General features: G+C 35.0%; 1 long non-coding RNA gene and 1 pseudogene across 1 annotated transcript; one reads left to right on the top strand and one right to left on the bottom strand.

Annotated features, from left to right (window-relative positions):
- Positions 1-58: 58 nt before the first annotated feature.
- On the top strand, positions 59-2,399 carry LOC132053415 (uncharacterized). Its single transcript, XR_009414115.1, has 2 exons — positions 59-405; positions 2,207-2,399. It is a non-coding gene; the product is annotated as an uncharacterized LOC132053415 (long non-coding RNA).
- A 16,506-nt stretch (positions 2,400-18,905) lies between these two features.
- LOC132053414 (DNA-directed RNA polymerase II subunit RPB2-like) lies at positions 18,906-27,655 on the bottom strand (annotated as a pseudogene).
- Positions 27,656-27,695: the final 40 nt, after the last annotated feature.

Below are 27,695 nucleotides of genomic sequence, written 5' to 3'. Positions count from 1 at the left end.
TTACCTCTTGACTTATAGTCTTTTTTCCACTTTTGACAAGCTTTTTTGGTGATAAATCTACTGCTCTTGTCATCTTTTGGACAATATTAATGTTATGCTCATTCTTCTTATCCTCCAATTGAATAGGAAATTCCTCTGTTGCCTTTTGAATCTCATCTTTTGAAACTTTATGGGATACTATATCATGTAACTTAACATTTGGGGATGTCTTCTCTTTTTCCACTGATTGCATCTTGATTCTTGCATCTACAGGTGATTTGTCACTAAGCTTGGCCCTGGTACTGCCAGAACCCTCAACTTGTGGAGTTAAGTTTGTACATTTGTCTACAACCATCTAATCTGCTGCCTTTGACTACAACACTCCATCTTCAGAAGCACTTTGCACATCTGCGGGTTTATCTGGAGGTCTGTTCTCTTTCTTCTCTATATCCTCTGTTGTAGTTGCTTCCTGAGACATGGCCCCATCTGACAGTATTGATTCCCTAACATTTTCCCCATAGTGTGTCTTTGTAGTGTCATAAGTTATCTCTACTAATTTTACTATATAGTTCTATGTAGTCTCCTCCTCTGTTGCTCATTCTATCTCTATCACTCTATTTATCCTTGGAAACATTATCAGGAGACTTGATTGCCTTATCAGTACATTACTTCAGTATTTCTTCTTCTATCATTCTTTTTTGTTCTTCTTCAGTGTTCTTCATTTCCATATTCTCCTTGCTGCTTTCTCTCCAGTCTTTAGAACTTTGCTGATCACTGATATTGCCACTGGAGCAACTGTTTTCAGTCCTCTTTTCCTTCAGTTTTGCTGATGACCCTTGATTTAACTATTGTATAGCTGGATTATTTCCTTTGTTTCCTTCCATACATTGTGCAGCTGTTGCTTGATTAACTTTGATTTCATCAATATCACCAAACACCTCTACTTCTGATATTACTTCACATTAATTATTTTCTTGTGCTGATTCCACCCCATCAGGTTTAAGGTTGTCTTCTTCCTTATTCCCTTTGTTGCCATTCAAACCTTGTTCTGATTGATTTTCCTGGACTGCTTCAATATCTCCAACTTGTTCCACCTCTAACATAACTACATATTGGTTTTTGGTTTGCAAAACACTATTCTTACCCTCTACATTCTTGCTATATTCCCTATTCTTTTGAGTCTGACCAGTATCTTGCTTTGTAATGATTGCTCTGCTATCCTTCTTGGGATTCCATACACCTGGATTGCCTATCCATTTTCCACTTGTCAAAAATCTTGCAGATGACTCTAAAGGATTTGAGTATCCATTATTCTTGCTCCTTTTCCCCTTATCCCTTTCTTTATCATGATTTCTCTATGGCTTTAGAGTCTTAGTAGAAACTTCCTCCTTGTCTTTTTTGCTTTCTTCCTGTATTTGCACCTGAGAAGGATCTTTTATATTATTGGTTTGCTTCTCAATCTGCACGTCCTTCTTCTCTTCTCTATAAGCAAGCTCAAGATGAATAATTCTGCAATCATCTTCATTATAGCCCTGTAGTCTACACTCCTTACAATACTTTGGTAAATAGTCATAATGTATCTTCACATCAACAGTTCTAATGCTTTGAGTTTGTTCATCCTCAATGTCCATCCTTACTTCCTTTTGTAAATCTGATAACAAATCAACTAAAACTTTAACCCTACCACAACTAGGTCTAGTTTTATTGATTGTGGCCAGATCTAAATGTAATGGTTTACCAACTGCTGAGGCAAGTGTAAACAATGCCTCTTTCACAAAATTAGTAGGTAACAAATTGGGGAAAGAAATCCATGCCATTGCTTTTGGTGTCTCCTCTTCAACCTTGAACTTTGAATCATATATGAGTGGTCTCATTTGATAGGAATACCCATCCTTGTCTGTCAAATAATATGCTGGTTTAGATGTTAAATTTATAAAATCTTCATTCAAACCCAATCTAATCAGCACATGCCTATTTCTAAAGAAGCCAACTCTGCATTCCCCCTTAATTCCACACTATTTTGGGATCATTTTTCGAAGTTGTTCCAAATCTGGCCATCCATACGGAAATTTACTCACAACTGCAAGCTTTAATTCTTCAATAACCTCCATTCTTGCCACTTCATTCTCAGTCCACTTCACATATGGTTTTCCTCGTAACATAGAGATCTATTTTGTAGGAATTGGCTCAATTGTAGTAGTTTGATTTTGTTGGTTCATGGTTGCAGGTTTAAACAAAGATGCATACTGGATTTTGTTAGAATATGGTTCTAAAGGCTCTCCTATCTGCTGCTGTGTAGAGATCAATTGCTGGTCAACCCCTCCGATGGGCTGATCAACGGCCGTCATGACCATGGTTGAAGGGTTGTAACCAATTCAATTCTTCTTCTTTTCTCCAATTATTTTAGTAAAAACCTCAAAGATCACCCTCCCTTGATTAATTTCTCTTGGCATTATGATAAACTCATCAGGTTCTCTATAAATTCAATAAAAAGGTTAAGGAAGACAAAGCTTGAGAGACACATAGGCATAACCATGCGGAGAAGTGTAGTTGATTTAAAGAAAATACTATTTTGTCAAAATTGAAGGACCTATATATAGCAAGTGTGAGGAAGTTGAGTCGTTCTCTAAGGATCCCTTTTGTTATTGTTTGCAAGTGTACACAAATCATATCAATTATTTTGAGATGAAAGAAATATCTATGTTTTCTAAAGATGTCATTTTCTTTTTTTGGAGCATGTAGAAAACCATACTCATCTTTGCTATTTATTCATAAATAATGAAGGAGTACTCAAAATCCAATAAGAAATTAATACAATTATTCATAAAATTTAGAATAGGCCGTTTATCCCAGAAAAGATAAAATTATTACATTGAATTCACTCTATAACTATGTACAAGCTTGCAAACGAAAAGAGTAACAAAATTATACAGTATATCGCTAATGATAATGTATTCTTCAAGTTTTGAATTCTGACAAATACTTCTTACAAATAATGCCATATCAAATAACTCCATATGCAATTCTCCCCCACTTCCTAACAAATAAAAACTGTGCGCCAGAGTTGTATATAAAATTAATAATATTGGCAAAAACACCAACATTGAGAAGGAAAAAAAAACTTTTTGCAAGAAGAATTTCAAATGAAAAGGAGCAAAATAATAATAATGAAAAATTGGGAAGAAAATTCTGGAATGGAAAAGGAAGAATGTTATGCAGTGGGAATGATTTGCTTCGGTATTTATAGTAACCAAAAAATTAGTAACATGACATGAAATGAAAATTAACGTATTTGAGGTATTAATATAATTGAATGAGTATTATGTGTAATAATTGTACCTAATTGGTATGTTACTGCAAACAGAATTAAATTAGGAACGCGGGTGGAAGGTTCAGATTTAATTAGGTGTTATTGCATTTGATTGCTACGTTTAATTTTGGTTTAGGAGGCCTTTTTTAATAATCCATTAGCTAATAGTAGAAGTGAACCAAAAAAATTCACAAAAAAGGAGAAAAATGCCAAAAAAAAAAAGGGGATAAAAGATACGGTGTCAGCCAATTAAGATGGAAATGTTTGTGAATCTTAGTTGGCCCTTTGACATTACAGTATTCTAGTTTTTAGTCACATAGTTTTGTGGCTCAAATTTCTTGCCGAAATAATATAATCTTAGGGCTGCTTATCGGGCAGATAATTATGTTTAACGGTTCGATTTATCGGTCATCGGCTTTTAAATGTATTAATCTGCTAGCCAATCGATAAGATATAGATTGGTTTGGTATTGAGTTAGCAATTATCGGATGGTGTATTGGTTAATCAACAAGCTTTACCTGGAGCTCTTCGGATATTAAGAATTAAAAAATTATTAGATCTTCTGCTTCCTTCAGCCCCAACTTAGGCATCCAGTTAAAGAACTGCTAGCAAAACGAAAAGTGCTATTTATGCTAGGTATGGACTATACCTCAAAATGCTATAAATGTGGTACTAATTTAACCAACCTTCATATTCAAAAATGAATTTACTAATGATGTTTGAGAAATTGGCGATTGGTGGTCCACAACTTCAGCACAAACGAATTGGATCGGAAGCAAATAAAATGCACATTGTTATAATATATTAATATTAAAATGAGTGGGAGACTGATGGTCATATTAAGCATTTTAATATTAAATATATCATATTAAGTGCATTTTATTTGCTTCCTATCCAATTCGTTTGTGCAGAAGTTGTGGCCATATTTTGCCTGTTGAAATTCTCATTACCTATTCATTTGTTTAGGGGAAGAATGTAGCAATAATATCCTCGTAGCTCTTTTCTCCATTAAATTATTATTCATGTACATTCTTCTTGTAACTCATGTAACCTTCAAATAATAATTCTTTCATTATCTCCCTACTTTACTACTCTATTCATATCTTATTCAATTGAAAGATGATTTTCTTAGCTATAAATAGTTATTCATCTTTAACTTGTGGTGGGAAAAATATATTGGTGAGTTCTTGAAAAAGTGAGGAAAAGAAAAGAGAGTTTATTTAGCTGAAGGAAGGTGCTCTTTTTGGCGGAGCTTTGAACTCAATATCTTGTCCAGAATTTGTTGGGTTATACAACGTGATCGGGTTGTTGTATCTTGGAGGGGACAAGCCAGGAAGATTACTATCGCACTGCTAAAGATTTGCTGCAGTGGGCTTGAATCTCCTTAAAGAGAGCAAGATATCCGCGCCTCAGCCTGAAGATATTTTATTTTCTTAATATTATTTTTCAATTGTAATTGCCCAATTGTGTTATCACCAACAATTTTAAGGAGATTCAATGGCTACAATCGAAAAATCAGCGGATGTCAAACTGGGAGATCTTAACAAGCCATTTCGATTCAACGGTACTCATTTCAGGAGATGGAAGGGTAAATTACTTTTCTATTTAAGTCTTCTCAATGTTTCTTATGTATTAGCTGAGTAGAATCCAAACAAAGTAGACAACTCTTTCATGAATGATGAAGAACTTATTTCTCTTCAAGAAAAAGTTGAAAAGTACGATGAAGATTCATACAAGTAGTAAATATGATACCGAGGAGGCTGGAGCCAAAAAATATGCTGCTAGTAGATTTTTTGGCATGCTCGTTTATGTCATATTAATAATCGTTATGTGGGAATCATGAGTAGTTTAGGATTAATCTCGATGATTTAAAAGGATTTTGAAAAATGCGAGACTCGTAGTAAAGTCAAAATCACAAAAAGGCCTCATTTTCATCAAGTTGAAAGAAAAACTGAATTGTTAGAGTTAATTGAGGAATTTTAACTCGTGGAGAAAATAGATATTTATCACTTTTATTGATGATTTTTCTAAGTATTCATTTGTTTTCTTGATGAAAAATAAAAGCAATGCTTTTGAAATTTTAAAATTTATCACCATGAAGTTGAAAATCAGTTCGGTAGAAAAATAAAAAGAAGTAGAAGTGATAGAGTCCGTGAATATGAGTTTAATTCTTTTGTTAGATCTTGGGAATAATTCATGAAACTACTGCCATGCTTATTGAGTCAAGTACACCTCTAAATTTTTGGGATGAAGCTATTTTGACTGCTTGTTATGTATTGAATCGTGTGCCTTATAAAAATACGAAATTAACACCATTTGAGTTGTGGAAAGGTCAGAAGCCAAATTTGAGATATCTAAGAGTTTGGGGTTGTTTAGCCTATGTGAGCTTAATGGATCCCAAAGTTTCTAAGTTGGGTAAAAAAGTTATTACTTGTGCTTTTTTTGGTTATGCTTCAAATAGCACAACCTATAGATTTTTTTAGTCTTGAAGATAAAATAATAATAGAATCGGGTGATGCTATTTTTTATGAGAATAAATTTCCACTTGATTCTAAAAATAGTGGGGGACAAAGGATTGAAGAAAATATTTTATCACTACCTAGTCCTTCCTTCTACTTCTGATTTGAAAAATAAAGAAAATGATGATATTGAGTTACTGTAACACCTCGTACTTTAACGTAAGCTTTAACCACGATCCTAGACTTAGAAAATCAGATAAAGAATGTGGGAATTGAGATTTTTCCGTTCAGTTGTGATATGGTGGTTTACGCCCATGAACAAGTGGTCGTATTCCAATTTACGCCCATGAACAAAGGCTCGTAACCGAAACCAAGAATTTCTCGAACATTCAGAATTTGACATTTTGAGGTCATATGGTTAAATACGGACCGTATTTCACTTTACGGCCTGTATTTCAAAACGTGTTGGGAATTTGAGAAAACTTCCTTGATGAAAGTTGTAGAGCATTGAAATACCTTTCCAACGGTATCTTACGGGGGTCAAACGGACATCTGTGCAAAAAGTTATGACCATTTTACTGAAGAGAGGCAGTGCAGTCTGTAAATCAAAATACGGACCGTAAATCAATTTACGGCCCGTAAACTGAATTTACGACCAGCACTGTGTTCAGGTCGTAATTTGCAATTTCACGGGACAGTATATATTCATCCATATCAGTTCAACTCATTATTTTTCACTCCCTCAAGCCCTAGAACGACTTCCTACCCTCTCCTTCATCAAGAACACCAAGGTAAGCCTATTCTAATTATTCCAACTCAATTCTAACACCTATCCTTGTAATCTAAACAAGAAATTATCATTCTAAAACTAGGGTTTTCAAGAAAACCCATCTCAAGGTTCAAGAATTCAAGATTTTGGAAATCTCCTTCAAAGCTCAAGTATTTAATTCAAGTTTTGGAGCAACTAAGGTATGTAGAGTTACTATCTACGTGTGGGAACATCATTGTTCTTCCCACGCCTCAAAATCCATAAAATTATGATTTCTCTACTAAACTAGGGTTTCAATACAAAACTAGGGTTTCAATACCATGCTCGATAACCCTAGGTCCATGTCCATGATTATATTATGTATGAATTGTTATAATTCCATCATTGTGTTCTTAATGTTTCTTTATGATTATTGAGAATCCGTCCGTAATCTATGAAAACCCATATCTTGTATTCCATGGGTTCTTGCATGCATGTTTTTGACTAAGAATGATTGTTTCATGAATATCCTACATATCTACAAGTTTTCATGCAAATGTATTACATAATTACTTTCATGCTATGATACAAGATACATACTCTCTAAATACAAGTTATTTAAATGAAACCACGTTTACAAGTTATTTCATGATACTCCATGTACAAGCAAGTTATATTCATGAAAACCATGGGCAACAAGTGCCACTTATTTTACATGTTCATGTTTTTGGGAGTTGCATTAATTGCAGAAGGCTTCAAATAAATTCGAAACTACGTAGCCACCGTAGGATGAGGATTGTTCCACCCATGCTTAGGACGATCTCTCATAATGACCGGGATCCTTTCATAATATTATTAAATCTCATGTCCACGGCAAGGTATGAGTGTTCTGGCATTGTAGGGCGGCAAGTACCGGCACCATGTTGTCGGTTATATTCTTGCTCTCCCTACTCACGATACTTTACACACATGTTATATATGTATATGTACTCATGCTCGGGATCATGTTTCGACTCGGTCTCGTTATGTTATTATCATGTCCCATGTTATTTCTTTCGGTTGCTTTACATACCGCAGTACATTCAATGTCTTGACGTCCCCTTTGTGCCGGGGGCTGCATTTCACGATGCGAGTACGATTTACGGGGACGACGCCTGCTCGCAGGATCCGCACGTGCCGGCTATTGGTGAGCCCCATCTCATTCGGGGTTTAGACATTGCCATTCTTTAATTAGTTTTGCATCTAAAGGTATCTTCGGGGGGCCTTGTCCCGACAAGTATGTTTTCCGTTCAAGATTCACAATTAGAGGTTTCATAGACTAGTCAGTTAGTTATGTTAGACATGCAAGGTATTTAGCCATCTTTGGCTCAACTCAGGTTATTTCCGCATTCATGATTTAAATAGGTATTTCATTAAATTATTATGACATCTCATGTTTTATAAAAGCTCATCACGTTCATGCTATATTTCCGCTCATGTATGCCTCATGATGATTCAACAAGCCATGTGGTTTGCTCGGTCACATGCAGTATGGCACCGAGTGCCGTGTTTCGCCCAGGCCATGGTTCGGGGCGTGACAGTTACGAAGAAGTAAAAGAGCTAGAGTAGAAAAAGATTTTGGTCCTGATTTTTATGTTTTTAATATAGGAGATGACCCTCTCACTTTACAAGAAGATTTATCTTCACATGATGCTATTTTTTGAAAAGAGGCTGTAAATGATGAAATGGAATCACTTATTTCCAATAAAACTTGAAAGTTGGTTTACCACCGGGTTGTAAAACAATTCGGTGTAAATGGGCCCTAAGGAAAAAGTTAAAATCGGATGGTTTTGTTGATAAATACAAGGCTACACTAGTTGCTAAATGTTTGAAACAACTAGAAGGCCTAGAATTTTTTAATACTTTTTCTGCGGTAACTAGAATTACATCCATAAGACTTTTAATTGCTATTGCTGCAATTTTTGATTTGCATATTCATCAACTGCATGTAAAAACTACTTTTTTTAATGGGACGTAAATGAGGAAATTTATATGAAATAACCCGAAGATTTTGTTGAAACAGGCCAATAAAGTAAAGTACGTAAACTTACTAAATCCCTATATGGCTTGAAACATGCACCAAAGCAATGACATGAGAAATTTGATTCCTGCATGATTGAAAATGGTTTTAAAACAAATGAGTGTGACAAGTGCATTTATCATAAGTCTTCGAATAATTCACATGTTATCGTTTGCCTCTATGTTGATTATTTATTGATCTTTGGCTCTAACATGAATGTTATTGTGAAACTAAAAATATTCTTAGAAGCCATTTTGATATGAAAGATCTCAGTGAGGCAAATTTTATTCTTGGAATAAAAATTATTAAAACATGTGATGGAATTTAATTTCCTTGACCAGTCACTTTACGTTGAGAAAATTTTGAAAAAATATAACTTGCTTGATTGCAAGCATGTTGTAACTCCTTTGGATTCAAGTGTTCACTTGTTTTCTGTTCAAAGTGAAAATGATGTGATAAATCAAAAGGAATATGCTAGCTTAATTGAAAGTTTGAGATGTGAGACTGATTGCACTAGGCCTGATATTTCATATGCAGTTGGAGTACTTAGCAGGTTTACAAGCAAGCGTGTAATGAACATTGACATGCCATAATGAGAGTTATAAAATATTTAATTGGGACAAAAACTTATGGCTTGTTTTATGAAAAAATACCCTATTGTACTTGAAGGCTTTTCTGATGCAGATTGGAACATTTTATCTGGTGATCACTGTTCTACCACGGGCTATATTTTTACTTTGGGAGGTGGTGCTATTTGCTGGAAATCAAAAAAGCAAACTATTATTGCTAACTTTACCATGGAGACTGAACTAATTGCTTTAGCTTCAGCTAGTGAAGAAGCGAATTGGTTAAGAGATTTATTATTTCAAATACCTTATTTTGAAAATCAATTCCTCCTATTTTAATTCATTGTGATAGCACCGCTGCAATTGGTAGAGCTCAAAACCATTATTACAACGGTAAATCCATACCTATAATGAGAAAACAAAGTACTGTGAGATCATATTTGACAAGTGGTACCATTAATGTTGATTATGTCAAATTTTGTGATAATCTTGCAGATCCCCTAACCAAGGCCTTGGCAAAAGAAAGGGTCTGGAGCACATCGAGGGGGATGGGATTGAAGCCCATAAATTTATGAGGAAATCCAACCTAGGGACTAGAGATCCTATAACCAAGTTCAATGGAAAAAACGAGTCATATGATGACTTTTTGTGAAAATGCAATATTTTATTTATTCCTTCCCTATGATGTGAGTGCATAATTCTGTAACGATTTGTGGAGGTCGAGTCTTTGAACTCTTAATGAAATTCTATAGCTCGTAAGAGTGGGGTGTTAAAGTTACAGAAGCACCCTTGATAGACTTCACCAATGTGAGTGTGGAAGTAGGCCACTTCCTATGAGAATTGGGCTATCTCGTTCTCAAAAGCACGCATGAAAACCGGAATAGCACAAGGCCGTAATGTGCTGGCTGTTAAAGCTCATGTCAACACCTTGATTATTATGTGTAAGCAGTAATTCTTTATTTCCCTTAAGCAGTCATAAATTCAAGTTTGAGACCACTACGACTCTGGAATAGAGATTACTGTTTTACTAAGTGAAGGTTTAATGCAGAGCACACCTTCATATGCATAATAGTCTACCTTCAACTGATATACTCTCTTTTCTAATACTCCCTCTGTTTCAATTTGTTTGAACCCATTTGACTGGGCACGACATTTAAGAAAGAGGGAAGACTTTTGAAACTTGTGGTTCAAAATAAGTCTTGAAAATTTGTGTGGCTGTAAATCATTCATAAAGTGAATTTGTTTCCAAATTAGGAAAGAGGTCATTCATTTTGGCACGGACTAAAAAGGAAATAGGTTCAAACAAATTGAAACAGAAGGAGTATTAAAATAAGTGGGCGATTGATGGAGATAATGAGCATTTTAATATTATATCAAAGTGATATATTCATTCTCTTTTTAATGACCATAAAGATGCAACTGTTTTCACATGTTTTGGTACCATAACACGGCAATTACTTTTTGCTCTTCCATTATCTCATTACTCATATGAGTTATGGATGAATGTGGTCTTATTTTCTTTTGTAACTTCCTCCTCATAATTCACCCATATTAATTCTCCATATTTACACCTCTTTAATACCTCGCTAATCCATTCTTTTCATCCAATTCAACTGAAGGATGAATTTTTCAACTATAAATGGTTTGTCATCCTTACCTTATGAGCGTAGAAAAAATACATTGGAGAGTTCTTAAAAAAGTGAGGAAAATAAAAGAGAGTTTGTTTAGTTGAAAGAGGGTGTTCTTTTTGGTGGAGTTTTAGATTCAACATCTTGTCCAGAGTTTGTTGAGTTGTACGACGTGGTCGGGCTGTTGTATCCTGGAGGCGACAAGTCAGAAAGATTATTCTTTGGACCGATTAGATTTCTTACGGCTTGAATCTCCTTAAAGAGAGCGAGATATCCTCGCCTCAGCCTGAAGATACTTTATTTTCTTCATATTGTTTTTCAATTGTAATTTTATTTCTATTGTATTATTACCAACAAGTAGAAAGTCCAAATGTAATATATAAGCTAGGGTATATTTGTAAATTTAATAATTTTTAACGGGTTTACGACTAAACCGATAAGGAAAATGAGTAATCTACACCCCGCACCGTTAAGCCATTAATTATAAAATGTAAAACCGTTCCTCAAACATTAATGCAATAAATCGATATCAATAAGCCAATAAACCTATTTTGTGATTGAATTATCGATTACGGGTCGATTTAGAGCAAACCTAATATAACTAGTGGAGGAGTCGTGAATCGGTGCTTATTCAGTGCTCTCGCCACTTTAGTTAGATCCAATTGATATGATCTCTTCATCAGTTGGGTCCTCCTGATTGTTCTTCTTTCATGCCGAAACTCTTTTGCTCCACTCTAATCCAATATTTGCACGAGATGGCATTTTCTAAACTTTCATTCTTCATTGACTGTCTGTGTTTCCTCCGAGGACTAAAAGCGCTCTCTGATGCTACGACTGAAGCTGAAACATCTATATTTATATATAATATAAAGCTAGTATAGATAAGGTGACGTGGCACTGCTCTATGGCCTAGAAAATTATTTATCTTTTTTCTATTTTTCTCATTTATGGTCTATGTGAAAAAAACTCAAAAATCACCCATTTAACTCTCTTAATTATATAAATGTGCTTAAGTTTTTTTCTTCCAAAGACAAATGAAATATTGCAACAATCTATATATAATATAAAGCTAGGTATAGAAAAGGTGATGTGGCACCTCTCTATGACCTCCATTCCTATTCATCTTTTTTCTCCTTTTTAAACATTTTTTCCATCATTCTTTTCGTTAATTATATTTAAAAGCTCAGTGGAGGCAATAAATACTTGTAGTAATAAATTAAATTAGTATAATGAAGAGTCATTTCATGAGCAGCGTTACCTATGAAATGAAAAGTTTATGCACGAAATAAAGAAATGTAATAAATGATAATGAAGAGTCACAACATGGAGTAAACACAAGTACTATTTCTTGTAATGAATAAACCCATCTTTCCTTCTATCTTCTCTTATTTTTCCAGCTTTCTTAGTCTGCTGTTTCTTTTCTTCTGTCTTACTTTCTTGATTTTAGGTAAATTTTGTGTTTTAGATATGCATCTCAGACCTTTTCCAACTAGAAATGCTTAAAAGTACGATATCGGTTGTTACTATTCTTTTCTCTCTTTTTTTTTTTTTTTCCTATTTCATTAATTGTAGTTGGATATGTTATGTTGTTAATCTGTCTTTGAGGGTTTTCCAATTGAATTACTGAAAATTGAAATAGTAAAGTGCTTAGAGTGTTATTTTGTGGTATTTCTTTCTTCCCCTTTTGGTTTATAATTTTTCATATTTATTGACTTTAAGTTTGTTGTTTTTTGCAGGTTGATCGGTGCGTGAATTTGTTGGATTGGAGTTATTTTTGAAGATATCGTCATGTTTCACAAGTGAATTTTTCAAGTCTGGAGGAGCGGTAATTGTTACATCGCTCATTACATTTTATTACAATTCCATTTTGGATATATAGCTGTAAGCCATAGTTAAATTTCCGATTTACAATTGAATGAAGGATGTATATGTCATTGAGTTACCCTTGGTGCTATTTTTGTTTATCTTAATATGCTTATTTTTTTTTAATTTTGATGCATTTTAACTGAGAGTATATGTATAATTTATTAAATTTTCGTTGTGCTTGGCAACTTTTTCTTTTCTTATTATTCTTTTCTGTATAATGTTGCTATTAATTTTTATATTTTCATGTAGGTATATAATTAAAAAATGTGCCTGATTATGTGCCTCCATATTCAATAGATATAGAAAAAGTGAATTTTAATCTTGAGAATTCAATTATATAATGGAAGAATTGTTATTGTGTGTATCTTAAAATCATAATTAAATCGTTTATAAAGGATTAAACAAATCAGGCCACCAATTAGATTTGCATTACCAAATTGGTACGATATCTTTTTCTTTTTCTTCTTTCTTCACCACCCTTTTTCTTTTGTATCCATTCAGGTTAACATTTATTGATTTAAATGAGCAGTTTCATATTCGACCTTGATGTCTCTCAATAAACTTTAAATCAAAATATTATATATAGATTATCTAAAGAATCATGCAAAAATAGTAGAATCTTGAAAAGATATTTGATTAGTTAATATTACTCTAAACTTATGTAATACTTTTCGCTTTCCTAATGTTAGAATTCTAGCCCTTCCAGAGTGGTATCTTACCGATGGCTCGGGCCACCCCTGAAGGAGGCCTTCTTTGCCTTCCACCTAAGCTACGGTGGAAAGACCCAAAGCCAATCCTAGGGAACAGTGAAGAGATTCAAACTGTATGAATTTTAACCAATATTTTAAGAGGTATTTTTTCACCAAATTGATATGGGAAAAGTTGTAGCCTATAATACTTTTCATGTAGTTTTTGAATATATAAATTTTAATAATTAAATATTCAGTTAATTTAATATAATTTAGCTTCAAAGTTTATTAGACAAATTTACTCTCGAACAGCGAAAAGTATCACATAAAATAGGACAGAGAGAGTACTTTTTTTAAATAAAAGTTATAACATTAAAATCTATTTATATCTTTTTTAATGACCCCGCGAAGCGCGGGCAAGTACACTAGTTAATGAAAATAATTATGGGCAATTGAAAGGCTTCCGGAATTGTACGTGGCTAATGAAAATGTCACAGGAACTGTACATAATAATTGTATGGAAAATCATGCATAATTTTCCATTTATTTTATCTTGTAGAGCTCATAAATGACACCTTCTCTCCGTAATTTTTATTACAATTAATGATATCCATAGCTTCCATTCCTTTTTATGTCCATAACCTCCAAATTATTAATGTATAAAATTAATGACAGCTTATGGTCCCTCCATATATAATTATAAGTTCATATCAATTGGGATCTGGTTGTTGATTTTGTGAGAAAAGAGCATGCTCAGAGAACAAATGAGTTTTATTAGGGCACCAAAGCACTTATTATTGAGTAAGACACTTTTTCTTAGGTGAAATGCTACTTGACGAATGGCGAATCTCGCATGAGGTAGTTGATTTAATTTAATGTATTTCGTTATTTTTGTAATTTCAATTGATATCGTGAAATAAAGTACATGTTGTAGAAACACAATTGATGGATGGCAAAGGGCTATCGAAGATTTCAGACTTTCATTAATTCGCTTAAGTCAAATAGTTCCAATACGGTATTTGACATTTAAATTACAGTCCATTTTATTTTACGAGATGGTTCAACTTGAAGCTATAGGTTTGTGCAACTATTTAGTTTCTTAGATATCTAATTGTATGGAAATTCCATAGTATAAATTTTGCCTAATTAAATAAAAATCAATTAGAGATATGAACATTGTTTGTAATAGTTGAACCACGTATAATTTGAGATTTAAAAGTTGCTTAAGTTGAATACTAAGACTTAAAGTTACTTCTCTACATGCGGTTTGTGTGGAAAAAAATGTTGATACATGATTGTTATTCTGCAAAATAATTTTTGGTGATACAGGATTGTCTTTCTCCTTTGTTGCAGAAAAATAAAAAAATTATTTTGTTATACATTGTGGTTAAGAAAACATAAAATAATTAACAAATGAGCAATTATAAAAGAATGATAAAAGGTTTTATGTTAAGATAAAAAAAATGATTCGTTTAATATCTAACAAAAACTAATCGCTATAGTGGAAGAGGAATATCTCAATGGTTATATTTAGACTTTTGATTCTTTAAAACAAGGTAAATACAAAGCCGAGCAAACAAGTCACAAAGTCGTTCTTCCTTTCTTGAGCGCCTTAGAACGCTCCCAGTCTATCAAATGCGCAAGCTACATAAGTATACGAGTCCGAAAACACCTATATTGATATATAAATAACCCGATCAAAAAGTTAACCCATGTGAGGTCAAAATTGGAGTTATATTGCAAAATCGATCTGTCCATAGCTTATATAGTCTAAATACAGAAAATCACCCAGTTCCACCCATGAATCGATCTCCAAATCGAAGATTTCCATTCTCTTAATTTTAGGGCTCAGAACTTCAATTTTCCCCAACCAAAATATGAATTAAACGCTAAATTAATGATGTGAATCATGGAGAAGTACCAATAGGAAGGTTAGAATCTTACCCCTCTTTGAAACTGAGTTGATAGCCATCAAAATCACCCAAATCCGAGCTCTAGAACTCCTAAAATCAAATTATGAAATGTCAAGTCGAATTGGAGTTTTAACATTCTGCCCAGGTGCCCTTTACTGCGATCACTGTACCACCATCGCGATCACGGACAACTAACCCTGACCCATTTCAAATGGGGGAGCAGAATCGCCAACACGATGCACGTCCACTCTCTTTGAGAATGCGGCATCCCCATCACGATTGCAGTGCCTCAGACCCCATCCCTTCGCAAACTCGATCCCTCCTCTGTGATCGTGAAGGGCACCAGACACTTGAAACTTTTGGCGTCTTCCAATCTCTAAATTAACACCCGAATCTCATCCGAAATTTCTTGGACACACCAAATATGCAAATTGATCATAAAACACGCTACAAACCTGTTGGAATGCTTAAAACACTGATATGGAGTTGTCTTGACCCATGTTGACCGTAGTCAACTCAAATCTATAAACTTAATTAGTATCCCAACCAAGCGTCTGAATCATTCCCGAGTCTCTCAGGATTCATCCAAACCATCCAACGAAGTGGTAAATCACGTTCCGTACTTAATGAAACTTGCAAAACTCGAATCCGAGTTCGTTAACCTCAAATGTTGCCTTTGGTCAACCCTTTTCCTTATTTCAATTAAGAGCTTCAAAAATTAAATTTTCTTCTCTGATACTCACCCAATGCCTCGAGAACCGTGTCATTCATCCCTGCGAGTCACAAGCACCATTTTGAAGTTCCGAAATAGCCATTTAGGGAAAATGAGCCATAATGCTCAAAACGACCGAAGGATCATTATGATATATCCTTCATTTATCATTATTCTAAAAGTATTTTTTTCTTTTTTTTTCTTTCCATTCTTCTCTCTTCTTCGTACCCACTACTTATTCAGCAAAATTTGAAGTCAGCGTTCTAATGCAGGCAAAATTCTTTTCCTCCAATAATCAGATTAAACATCCTAAAACTACTCTCATCTCGGAAAGATCTTGTTTACCATAAATTACAACTTTTACCACCTTGCATAAAAATACAACCAGAAAATGTAAGCTCCAAAAATTACATGTAACAACCCACAAACATACCCAATTTTTTGTGCGAGAGAATACAAATGTTATTACATTTCTACCACTCTACCTTTATTGCCATCACTTGGGCCACCTCATGGCCGACTTTATTAAATTAGTCGCCTCTATTTCTCGTCCATTTGAGATCTCTCCTCATTTACATGAGATCCCTAAGATATAATATTTTGTAACCTTCATCTTTGTTCTTCTCTTTTTCTATTGTCGTTGTTAAAACATCTTTGTCAAAACAAAGAGGAAATATTTTCCTACTCTTCTGTTTTAGTGAAGAGAGGAAATCACCAGCTCATTGCTTTTCTTTATCATTCTTTATTGCATCATTTGATTTAAGTTGACGATCAGCCACAAATTGAAAAGGTTGGGATGACTGAATCAGATTTGTAGGGTAGTTACATGAATTTAATGAAATGAGGTAGTACTAAAGAGAACTAGAAAAACAAAAAGGGGAAAAAAAGATAAAAGCCTTTGCTAGTTTAACAGATTGCCGCACCTCTACAATATGTATTTGATTTTAGCACAAACAATAGTAAAGTCCAGGAATATCTAACCATCCTATAGTATCTGCTATAATATTCCTATTAGGGACTACAACCAATTTCACGCTTAGTAGAGATGAAAATTTTGAAAGAGACACAAATCTATGAAGACATTGGCAGAAATAAAGTTGGGAGGAATTATTTTATCACAGTAACTATTGAAATTGCTAGTAGTATATCTAGAGCATGTATGAGCAAATTTACATCTCTGTTCAAAGAATCACATTATACTCCCTCCGGTTAAATAAGAGTGTCCACTTAGCCTTTACTTTTTGGTTGAAAAAGAGTGTCCACTTATCAAATCAAGAAAGAATTAACCGTATTTTTCCAAATTTACCCTCATTAAGCGTTAAATAACCAAATCTCAATACCTATTTAATTAAGGATAGTTTAGTTAAATTATCTATTTTTGCATATGAGTTAGTATTTCTTAAGAGGTGTGCAAATGACCAAGTAAATACTCTTTTTGATCCGGAGGGAGTACTTAACTTGCCTTGGAATTGAAAGCCCAATAGAAATTTTCGTCCCAAAGCTGGCTATGTTTATCCGTACAATGCATCTAAGGAGATACATATCTTAACATTAAGTGCAAATCATAATCACTAATAAATGTGATTAACATTTTATGAATCCAGAAGAAAAAGAAATTAAAAAAGAGCAAACAGAGGCAAACACGAAAATTCTTTTTTCTTTTCCTTATCGCTAATGATAATTCAATACACACCTTACTTTTTCTACATAACATCTAGCAATAGAAAGATACCTAAAGAAATGACAAATATATATATATATATCGCCATTATTCAAAAGGAGTCACCTACAAAAGAACCATGTAATCATAAAATCTGCATACTGCAAAGGAGGAGTTAAACTTAACAAACCACTCATAATACAGCACCAACCTTGACCTCCCTAAAGAAAAAGTTGAATGTCTCTTTTCGCGCAATCGAGTAAATGAAGACTGTTTCATGGGAGTAACATGGCAAGGGATACTCCATGAAACACAATTACAATAATCAACTGAGAAGAAAACAGTACAAACTTAGAGCAAGTAGTCACCTTCTTAGGAAATAGCCACGCCAAATCCCAAGTTGATTATATAGTGAAGTGACAGAGGAAATTATATGTATATAAACCTTTTTCGTCTTTTTATCCTCCCAATAATAGGCCCATTATGCAGATCACATTAGCCAAGTACTGCCTCACCTACAAAAGAAAGCCTGTGAAATCCAAGCAAAAATCATGGACCTCAAAAGAGTCTTCCAGTCTTACACTAATATCCAAATACATGAACGAACTAAATTCATGCATCATATAAATCCACGAGTCTTTTTCTTCTTCCAAGGCAAGGTTCACATTTTCAACAAAGATTAGCTCCAAATTTCTTCAATACTATCTTTACTTCATAGAAAGTAGTTTGGCCCCTGTTATCTGCCTTGATCATTTTGAACATCTCTGACAAGCCAGCTTTCCTCTCTGCGATAACTGCATAATAAACTTCATTTCAATAGACATGGATAACTAAAATAACAATAAGAAGTAGATCAACTATCTTATCTACAATTTCAAGTAAAAAAAAGAAAAAAGAAATTTCCATTATCGTTTTTGTTTGGTTGAAGTCTAATATCTAGTAGTCAAAATCTTAGAAATCATAGGAGTTTAAGGATAACCTACCCCGACAGCCATTTTCTTCGAGCAGAAAAATGCGTTAAGTGCGTGAATATTGTACAATCGAGAGGGTTATCTGGCCGGCCACACCATCATTCTGCACCCAAGGATGACCTGCAAAATTGAATATAAGAATAAAAACAGAGACTTTAGAATGTTTAATGACAAAGCATCACCCCCATATCAATCAATCGAATCAGGGACAACTAATTGAACTTTGAAAAGAAAACAAGACTAATTTAGATGCTCTAACTCAAAAGACATAGAATAAACTTGCATAACATAACCAACATAAATAACAAACTACCCCAAATGGAGAGTGGTTTATCTTTCTTCCATCAGAAAATTATGTCTTTAGTATTATTAACTATAGACCTGAAAGACGTATAATACTATACCTCACATACGGATCGTTTAATTTACATTGTGAAATTTCAGTTTATTGCGAGAAAATGAGAATGAGTGGAAGAATATGATTTACTAGAGTTGGAATTAACTTCATCGATATAGGCATATCATTGACAACAAAGTTTAATACAACAATACAAACTGATCCACCTTATCCACAACGTCAACAACTACAAGCATGGTATTACATTAAGTAAGAAATGAAGAAGACGTCGTGTGAGGTGAAAAGTAGATACGATTTACAACCTATTTATTTCCTCGGTCAACATTCTTGGAGCTATTCCCAGGGAAATCAACTCTTGTACCAAGAGTTTCCAAGCATATGGCATATGCACCTGTGCCAAACAAGGCAATTTTGACACCATATAAGCATTTTACGATGAAAGAGAGAATAAATGAAGCCGATGAATAGAAAATAATTACCTGAACAACATTAACATTGTTGCAGCATTTCCTTCCAAAAGCATTGACAATGAATCCACAATTCCCACAAACAAAAGCCCTGTATGGATCACTTTGCTCCAATAAAAGCTCTCTGAGAAGATTAGCGGTACTGTGAGCAATCACACAGTCTCATTCCATCTCACCAAATCGCTGACCACCTGAACGGGACCGACCCTTAGTGGGCTGCCTAGTAAGAAGTTCCACAGGGCCTCTCGGAATGAATAATATCATCCACCATTCTTCTCATCCTCTGGTAGTAAGTAGGCCCAATGAATATCTTTTCTGGAAGATGCTTCCCCAAATGGCCACTATACATACTCTCCATACCAACCCTCTGATATCCTCGTCTATATAACTCTTCACTGATGTTTTCCACTGTAACACCGGTAAATGGAGTAGCATCAACTTCTGTTCCCTCATGTGCAGCGATCTTGCCCATAATACACTCAATCAGTTGACCAACGATCATTCGAGAAGGAAAAGAGTGAGGATTCAAAATAATGTCGGGAGTGATTCCTTCCATGGTCCATGGCATATCCTCCTGAGTGAATGTCATACCAACCACTCCCTTCTGACCATGCCTGCTACTAAACTTGTCCCCAGTCTGAGGAGTTCGAACTGATCTAACCCTCACTTTTACAGATCTAAGTCCACTAGCATTTGTTGTTACCAGAACCTTATCTACTATTCCAGGTTCACCACGGTGTACACTAATACTGCAATCACGCCTAGTAAAATGGGAAGCTTGCCCTTCATAGGTATTGTCTTTCCAATGATCACATCCTACTTTGAAACTCTAGTTCCTAGAGGGGCAAAACCATCATTATCTAATTTGTCCTAAGAACCCTTCTTCATACCCATTGTGTCAGATCTATTCGGACATCCAAACTCCTCTTCCACCAATCGCCCCATCCTCTTTTCCGTGTCCTTATAACAACGGTATGATAGTAATCGGAAGAGTCCACGGTCAATTGACAACTGATTCAGAATGAGAGCATCGTCTTGATTGATTCCTGAATAACATGCAATGGCCACAATTGCATCTACGCCCACAGGTTGCCTGGAATGCAAGTGCTCCATGGATTGAGTGGTGACAAGAGGCTTCTGAGGATAATAGAGAACACAGGATAGTGTATCCTGTCAACCGAAAGCAGAAAAGAGAAAAGAAACAAAAACAAAGTCACATGGACGGATAGAACATCAAAAACGCAAATAAAATGGAGAAAAGTAATTGAATCCCTACCATACATAATGGGTGATTGATGGCATAAATTCCCACGGCTTGCTTACTCATAGCACACGCCCCAACATTACGGGGAGACTAAAAGAAAAAGAAATGAAAGCATCAGAACATTAAAAAACCATATCCAATTGATTACGAAATTCACATTCAAAACATAATTCACCTGGTTATGGTCAGGAAGTGGAATAAGTGATGCACAAATGCCCAACATTAGAGATGGGTGAATCTCACAATGGGTATAGGTAGCAAATTCCCGCAGCTCCTGCACTTCTGAGATCTCACTGAGTATGTTGTTATCATTATCAAGGTGTACAAGATCCTTAAGAACATTAATAGACTACCACAGGATCTTGAAGTGTATTAGATGGGTGAATGTCCCAATGAGTAGAGATAGCAAGTCTCACCTGATCGCCCACTTCTAGGATCACATTGGGCATGTCGTCGTTATCATTATCAGGGTTTACAAGATCCTTAAGAACATTAATATAAGTGGTCAGTATACCATAGGATGTTGAAGTGTATCAGATATGGGTGAATGTCACAGTGAGTGTAGATAGCAAGTCTCACCTGATTTCCCACTTCTGGGATCACATTTGGTATATTGTCGTTATCATTATCAGGGTTTACAAGATCCTTAAGAACATTAATACAAGCGGTCAGTATGCCACAGGATCTTCAATTGCATTAGAAATTGCAACAGCAGATAGACTTTTTGTAACTACTCACATTTATAAACATGCTAATCATCATGTTTTCTTCCTCTTCTGCACCAACGTATTCAATAAAGCCTTTGACCACCAGATCATGCCAGCCATCTCCTCCAGAGGATTCCTGGAAACAAATACTGATCACATATAAATAATTGAGGCAGGAAAGGTACAGACCTTCAAGTGCACATAAAGTCATATGTTTTTCTTGATAAATAAATAGAAAGTTGTATCAGGCTATGAGCACAAAATAACAAGAAGAGAGTGGCTAGGGACTATTAGCAAACCATTTCTTTGAATGCTTCATTATCTCTCTTCTTAATTAGAAGCCTCTGATTTTCCACAATGAATAACGGACGAGTACACCGGCCAGAGTCTGTATAAATTCGAATTTCTCTGAAATGGTCATCATTAACAATGCCAATGCCAGTAGTTTGATCTTTCTGCATAAAACAAAGAAACGGATAAAGGACAATCTCATAGTAACAAAGATATAGTTATTATAGCTTTTAGCATGACCTTCTTACCATCTTAAGTTGTCTCAACGCTCTCAATAAGGAGCGCAAGGCATAATTAGAGGCATCATCATGAAGAATTCTGGCCCATCTACCATTGACAAAAATCTTTATTGACGTTGAAATTTCAGCAGGAGAAATTTCCTGGAACACAGAAGAATAGTGAATAAAATCCAAAAACACACTACATCAGTATTAACATTTGAAAGCATTGTAACTTGCTCACACCGAGATTCTGGATCCGGACAGACTGTTCGTCCAAAAAAGAAAAAATATCTTGAGCAGGTGATCCTACTGTAATTTTCACCATAAGTGCTAGGTTCTTCATCAGTCCACATGCCTGATGAGATCAAAAGCAAGCAAAAAAAGTGTTGAATGAATCTGGGAAGGATGTGTCTTGTGTTTCATCCCAAGTTGCAGGAGGTAGGGCGGGTGCGATGGTGGTCTGGTAAAATAGAAATCCAGTCACTTACTTGACCTACTGGTGTTTCTACTGGACAGATCAATCCAAATTCTGAGTTGTGCAATTGCCTTGGCTTGACCTGTTTTCCTGGTAAACAAAAAGCAAAACCTTAATGACAAAAAATCAAATAAGGGGAACAAAAAGCAAAAGATTAGTGACAAATTAAAAAAAAAAAAAATAAAGGAAAATAAAAGCAATCCACAACTAAAAATAAAACCAAGTTTCTTCGACATAGAGCAGTGGTCTTGCTCGTTACAGATTCTCGAAATAATAATAAACTGAAAAACCACCCACTTCTTTCCATAAATAATAAATCCTTCACCTGGGAGTGTCTTAAACCTGTCATACCTAAAACTTCACTGCGATTCTCATCCATCCTAGTAACTCTTCTGTTTGTATGGGGCATTAATTGCTCAGAGGATAGTTGTTAAAGTGAACTGCGAACCACTATTATCCTAAAGTTCAAATCTTTGCACTCAATTCAGACAGAAAAAGCTACCCAATTCACCAAATTATCTCCAGAATAAAAAATCAATCCTCTTTCCTCGGTCGATCCAATGACAACAACCCATCATACCAAGAATGATGCCACAGGGTATCAAAACTGAGAATGTAATGACAGCTTGGCTTTTTTCAGATGAAGAGTTCTTCTTCATAGTGCATAGTCAGCGGAGAGACTTCTAAGAAAACAAAGATTCACAAACGAAAAAAAAGATACTCACAATTAAGAAGCAACCGATCAAGATCCACTATTCAATTCAATATTATGAATCAAAATTGAAAAATAAGAAACCATTCTTGAATATAATAAAATCTTTTCTGGTAGAACACAAAAAGATACATATCTTCAGAGGAAAACAATAACTGTTACTGAAAGGAGAGATGGGGCTGGATACAATGTATAGGGTTTCTGTGGGAACCGATCAATCTCAGCTCACAGTTCAAGGTACTTAACAATTTCAAGATTTAATCAAGGTACTTAACAATTTCAAGATTTAATTTTCTATCTTCATAATGGTGTATGTGTGATTCTGTATAACTGCTTTTACTTTCTATTTTCATAACAGATAAATCTGCGATTCTGTATAACTGCACTTCATATAGTTCTATATGTAGAACTAATATAGAAACACATCACCGGAAACACCAGCCTAATAAGTTACCACTTGGGACATCGTTAACTTATTAAACTCATCATTCACAAAAGTGAAAAACAAAAGACAGTATTTTTTTATGTTTGCTTTTATGGGAATAATGTAATTTCTTTGTCACATTTCTGTGTTATTATGGACTTGATAAATACTTAGCTAATGCGAGAGTAGAGGTGCCATTTTTCTTAAGTAAAGCGCTTAATTTTTAAGCTTTAAACTAAATACTACGTAAAGGTAAAGAGTGAATCTCACTTGCCTTAACTAAGGCGTTCATGTTAATAACACAATGACCAAGAAATATATCACCCTCCATTCCCTTCCAATTTATGTGATATAGTTTGACTCAGCACGGAGTTTAAGAAAGAAACAAAAAAAAAAACTTCGGAATCTTGTCTTTCTTAAACATGTCTTAACATTTGAGTGGCTATAAGACTTTTGTAACTTGTGGTATCAAACATACCATAATATTTGTGTGGCTATAAAGGCTTCTCATTAAGGGTAACAATGGGAAGTTTAAAGTTAATTGTTTCGAAAATATAAATGAGTTATTCTTTTTTGAATGGACTAATAAGAAGATCATGTTACATAGATGGAACAAAGGGAGTATTTTTTTCTCTCTCTGCACTTCACAAAATTATTGGCGGTATCATCATCTATTATTATTAGAAAAAAATGAGGACAAAGAGCATGGACCAAGAAAATCTGCTGTTTCTTCATTAATTAGAATGTGAAGGTTCTATATTCGCAGGTAAAATCAAATCCTATGTATTCTTACATTCTCACAAAAAAGGAAATAGCTCCTAAGCAATAGTTAGAGAAATATAGTGATAAAGAAATTAACATCGAAATGTGAATACAATTAGCTTAGGGAGTGTTCAAATGAGAAGAAAAGAATAAACTACAAAGGCAAATAATAAATTTTGAAAAGAAAAACATGTTATTTTAGTCTTTGAATTTTTTCGAAAAGATTTAACTAAATTATACCAATATTTGTCCTGGACACTGAATTATGCTTTTCAAGATTTAGGGTATGTTTAATATGGAGGAAAATGTTTTTTCTGGACAATGTTTTCTTCGAAAATAAGTGGTTTTCTTATTTATTTTTTGGTGTTCTGTGAGAATTATTTTTATCCCAAGAGCATTTATATGTAATCTAGGAAAACACTGTGGGGGTGGAGCAGGATTGGGGGATCAGAGGTGATGGGGGATTGGGTGGTCAAGGGGTGGAGGGTGGGGAGGACACAATGAGCTTGGAACTTGTTTTCCTACTCCCTCTAGGGAAGTCATTTGCCTGATTCCTAAGACTTGTTTTCCAAAACATTTTGACCAACCAAGCTTGGAAAAATGTTTTCCAAAATATTTAAACATTTTGACCAGCCAAACATGGAAAAATATTTTCCTCCATACCAAACACACCTTTTAGTGGCTTTACAGATGGTTTCTTTAGTAAAACGGGAAGCTTCTCCAAATGTTTGTGTATGCAATTGAATTGCCTTTTCAGAGTTCTATATTATCTATCCCAGTGCATCCTTTTTTTAAATGTTCAACTTTTGTTTGGTGCATCAATTGCTTAGAAAGTGGTTGTGAAGCGAAATTGAATTACCTTTTCAGAGTTCTATATTATCTATCCCAGTGCATCCTTCCTTTAAATGTTCAAGTTTTGTTTGGTGCATGAGCTGCTTAGAAAATGGTTGTGAAGCGAACTCGGAATCAACATACTTATATCAAATGTTCAACCAGATGTACCAAGTAAAGCAATGGCAGAAAGGGGAAGTATGAATACCTGCTTCGCCTCTACGGGATACACCCTTCGCAAATGGGACTAAGTAGAGGCAAAGTTTAGACGACTCAACTCCTGAAACATATCAGGCTATCAGCAGTATTACCCTACCAATTTCGGATAAGAAATAAATTTAACACCATTTGTAAAACAACAAAACAGCTTATAACTCAACCTGTGAGACCCCGTTTCTTGTAGCAGCTGCATTTGGTTGCCCCCAGTTGCCAGTAGCCAGTGCATAATTCAGGCCACTGGTAATGATTGTAGAGTTGATTGCAGATGAAAGATTTACATCTTTCCCTTTTTCAAGATACTGAAGACACCCCAAAAAAGGAAAGACATTCATACATCACATGAAAACATACAGAAAGAAATTTTTGCACATTTAACCTTCAAAACAGAAGCTTTAAGATCCTTCATCAACTTTCTAAAAAGCTGCATTCACAAGCAAAAGCCCAAGATGTATGGATGAGCGACCACATGCCTAACAATGTGAAACAAACGATATACAATACCCAACACACCAATCTAAACAGGTGATCCAATAGAGGACCAGCAAGATCCACTGTCTTATAGCCATAATGATCCACATCAGCAACCATCCTTCTTCGGTCAAGAACACATAATAGAAGCTGGTGGATAGTACACCTGAAGTAGGCAGGTAAACTATCCTCTTAGAAAACTGTCACTAACAAAATTTTCAAAAACCTAATACTCATATAACTCAAAAATATATAGCACAAAAACACTGAAATTTGTACCCAAAATAGGATCCTTTTTCAGTCGCACAATGCTCGCCGACCCCAATATGAGGAAGAAATTTTTCCTGAAGAATCTCTTTCGCATACCTGCAACATATTGAGATATACTTGGGCTTTCAAAAGGTCACATGAAGAAGCTAGTTTTTGAGTTAGGCAATTAAAAAAACATACTGAATTCTCTCAATCCTAGGGACACCAGGATGTTTCCCTCTCTTCCCAATGTAGTCCAAAGCAACCTAGTAAAATTAGGCCACTAAACTCAATGAGTACGAAAAAAGAGCAGGAGAAAGCATTAGTAGGCTGGAATGAGAACAATCGCTGTAACACTGAACTTTTTTGTTTTGAAAGAAGCTCAATCGTATAATTGGAAAATAGATACTCAAATTGTCAATTTAAAGAGTCACATCTTTAGCAAAGACATCATGAGAAATACCTCTTGGCTTTTTATTACATCCGCTTCTTCGAAAGAGGGATGCAACAGTTCTTGCATTTTAACATCCCCAGGATTGTAACATATATGTTGCAACATGTCTTTGGGAGTTAGAGCTTTGAGAGCTCGAAAAACAACGCAGATTGTAATACTTCCACGAACAAATGGAATTTTCACACGTATGCATCCGCTCGAGGAACTCTGAAACAGATAGAATTGAAAAGAGAAATCAGGGGAGAAAGAAGATACCTCTTTTATTCTAGTCCTTAGCATCCCCACATGCATAGTAGTCGGAGGACGGTCCTGTGAATCGACTGTGGAACGTACTTCAGCAACACACTCAAATCTATCCTGTTGACTCGTCTTGAATACGTGCACATGGTTGGAGCTCATCCTCTCTTGAGGTATTATTACCCTCTCACAGCCATTCACGATGAAGTATCCACCTTTATCATATGGACACTCTCGCTTTGCAATCTTTTCTTGTGGGTCAAGCCCATTGAGCACGCAGCAAGATGATCCAACCGTTATGGGAACCTACAAGATTGGTAAGTCATTAAAATTAACAACAAACTACAGCTTATAAGAGATGGTTGGCAAGCTAGAACCTTCCCAATGGGAACTCCTATGTACTTCTTAGTTCTTTCTTGTGTATTCTCAATCCCTTGTATGATCACTTTTTCAGTGATATCCGCAAACAAGGGCGATGAATAAGTGATTCCCCGGAGTCTACAATCCATGGGATCCAAATAAGTGATAACACCATCAGCCTCTTCCACTTTGGGTTCCTCCGGAAAACGAATATTTCCAACATCTATTTGGTAAACAACCTACATAAAGAAAATGTTAGTTAAGTTGTTCATAGATTAATAAAGTTTGTTTTTTTTTTTTTCCTTATCAACAAAAAAAGGATACATAGACCTCTAACCTCTCTAGTTTCAATCTGTAAAGAATGTGCAGGTTGTGGCACATTCTTGTAGAACTCATTAACAGAAGGGAAAAGGGTCAAAAATACCCCTCTACTTTGAAAAAAGGGCTAAAAATATCCCCCGAACTTATTTTGGGTCAAAAATACCCCTCCCATACTTAAAGTTTTCAAATATACCCCTATCTTGACGGAACTTATCCCCCAAAATAACCCGAAATTATTTTTTAATCCGCTCCATCATTTAAACCCGACCCAACTAAATAATAACCCATAAGATCCCCTTGTTCCCCCAGTTCCCT

This window comes from Lycium ferocissimum, chromosome 4, assembly GCF_029784015.1.
Source record: "Lycium ferocissimum isolate CSIRO_LF1 chromosome 4, AGI_CSIRO_Lferr_CH_V1, whole genome shotgun sequence".
Classification (NCBI taxonomy): Eukaryota; Viridiplantae; Streptophyta; class Magnoliopsida; order Solanales; family Solanaceae; genus Lycium; species Lycium ferocissimum.
The sequence above is the reverse complement of the archived record's forward strand: the minus strand, read 5'-3'. Positions and strand labels throughout refer to the sequence as shown.